Raw genomic sequence first — 2,500 nt, forward strand, 5'->3', positions numbered from 1 at the left:
TATATATACACACACACACATATATATATATATGGGCTAGCCACCGTGCGTATTTCTTCGCGAGATCGTGTGCTGCACAGAGGATTCAGAATCGGGTGTTATATCCCCGTCGTTTCCTGACGAACGGAGCTTCGATCTCGATGGTTGTTATATATCATAATGTACTTTTCGCCCGGCCGGCGGACGCGCGTATCTTCGCGCGTTCGTCGGATTTCATTTTCGAACGTTTTCGTGTCGTCGATCTTCCGGCGACTTCTGCGCGTCCGATTCCCGTTGGTCGGTCGTGTCGGATCTCGGCTTCGCTCGAACCGAGTATTAAGAGTACATGGAGTACAAGAGTTTTAAAAAATATATGAAAAGATTACCCTGAACGGTGGATCACTTGGCTCGTGGGTCGATGAAGAACGCAGCTAATTGCGCGTCAACGTGTGAACTGCAGGACACATGAACATCGACATTTCGAACGCACATTGCGGTCCACGGATACAATTCCTGGACCACGCCTGGCTGAGGGTTGCTCACGTAAACCTAAGACTGCTTGCGTTGCGTGTCGTTCCTCTCTATCTGTCTCTCTCTGTCCCTTGGTGCCTTCGACAACCCGCCGTCGTTCTTACGATACGTAGAACGTTTCAGAGTCGGAGGAAGCGCACGAAGAAGGATACGAACAAGAGCGGACGCGAGAGAACGTACGCGACGTACGAGCGATTGTTGGACGCTCGTCGGCGTTCGTCGCGGTCGTGTCGAGACCGTGCAATTCGTACGCATGCTCGATATATAAACTATCGTGTTCACGGGAGACACTACGAAACTCTACCTCTGTCTCTCTCTGTCCCTTGGTGCCTTCGACAACCCGCCGTCGTTCTTACGATACGTAGAACGTTTCAGAGTCGGAGGAAGCGCACGAAGAAGGATACGAATAAGAGCGGAGAGAACCGTCACGGACCTGCGTGAGTGCTAGCGGCGTCGTGAGTCGTCCTTTCGTACGACCGCCCGCTTATGCACCGCTTCGTGTCGGTTATCGAATATATTATATATATATATATATATATATACGTAGTGTTGTCCTCGTGACCGATTTTTTTTTCATATCAGCAGATTTGCATACGTTTGCAGGTTTTCGATGAGCACGATGTCCGCGCCCCCGACGTCGTCTTAAATGAATATTATTTTGGCGAGACTGAGAGAAAGCAAATATGGGAACTCGGTCGAGAGAGGAGAGAAGGAGAACAGCCTCAGATAAAAGTAAACTTGGTAACGGTGCGGAATTTTGCCGTACAACCGTCTTTTCTTAAGACGTTTTACTCGAATAGCCCCAGGGATCTAATGCCCACTCCGTCTCTTCGTGCGTAGAGATATACTCTGCGCGAGCGACTGACAACGACGAGGACCGTCGCATCGATGGGTCGTCGTTGCGTTTAACATACTCTGTGCTTGTAATTTATCCCCGAAAGAGAGCCGTAGATCCGGGAACGCACACGTGATTTCTTCGAGCGCTGATGACTTAGGGAGATGATCCCCAGGCGTTGCGCGGAGATCGGAGAGTACGCGTTACTTGTATCGGGACGAATTTTCCCCGTCGTTCGCGTATCTCTCTGCCCGCCGGCCCTGGCCCAAAGCCACGTTCGTCGGAAATCGTAGAAATCGTGTGCGAACTAGCGCGTGTCTATGATCGGCTACGGGTGTTTTACCAAGCTCGAGGTGTTGCGCAACGTTTCCGTACCTGACGAAGATGCGCACGAGAGTCCGTTACAAAGTCGTTGGATGGTCGTCGTCGTCATGCCAGAGAGAATCTCTGGACACGTACAGGAGAAGAGATCGTAGACGAGGAAGAAGACGATCCCCTTTGGCGAGGCTGGAGTGAAACTTTGATTTAATTAAAGACGAGGTATACACGCGCGTACGACGTGATAGTCGTGCGCGCGTGTGATTTTTTTTAAGGCAATTCGGCGCTACAAGTACTCGAAAAACAGAGAGTGTTGGTCATCCCATGCCTTTTCGGCGTCTATCGCTGGACCGCGCATCCTAACGTCGACGGTCGTCCAGTCCCCGAACACACCACAGTGTACGTCTCGCTCGCTTTTCCACTTGCGTGCGTTCCCGTGCGTTTTCGTCGTCGTCGGTACAGAGCAAAGAAACTTTGCCGTTTCGATCTCTGTGCCGGCAGAAAACAAGGAACCGCTGGAATTTGTCGAGAGTAGAGAAACGGCTGTAAGAGACTGAGGACGGGCGTTAAAAATCACCGACGATCGTTTTAGGATGTCTGGCGTGAGTCTTAGCTCGAACATGATACGACGTACGAAGAAAAGGGCACTTTGGCGCGATGCTTAAAACGCTTCTCTGGAAGGAAAGAGTGTTCTCGTTCTATTCGAATTTTTATTTTTTTTTCTCTTTGAGGCGATTTTCGCATATAGAGATAAAAAAAATACCACCTTCTCTCGTACTGGAGTTTCATAGCTTTGTTCGAAGTGTTCGCGCATACACGGCACGAACGTGTTTTTTT

General features: G+C 50.0%; 1 non-coding gene across 1 annotated transcript; it reads left to right on the forward strand.

The window, feature by feature from the left end:
- Positions 1-362: 362 nt before the first annotated feature.
- Positions 363-517, forward strand: LOC126927856 (5.8S ribosomal RNA). Its single transcript, XR_007715977.1, has one exon. It is a non-coding gene; the product is annotated as a 5.8S ribosomal RNA (ribosomal RNA).
- The last annotated feature ends 1,983 nt before the right edge of the window (positions 518-2,500 follow it).

Source organism: Bombus affinis, unplaced genomic scaffold (assembly GCF_024516045.1).
Source record: "Bombus affinis isolate iyBomAffi1 unplaced genomic scaffold, iyBomAffi1.2 ctg00000280.1, whole genome shotgun sequence".
NCBI classification, from domain to species: Eukaryota; Metazoa; Arthropoda; class Insecta; order Hymenoptera; family Apidae; genus Bombus; species Bombus affinis.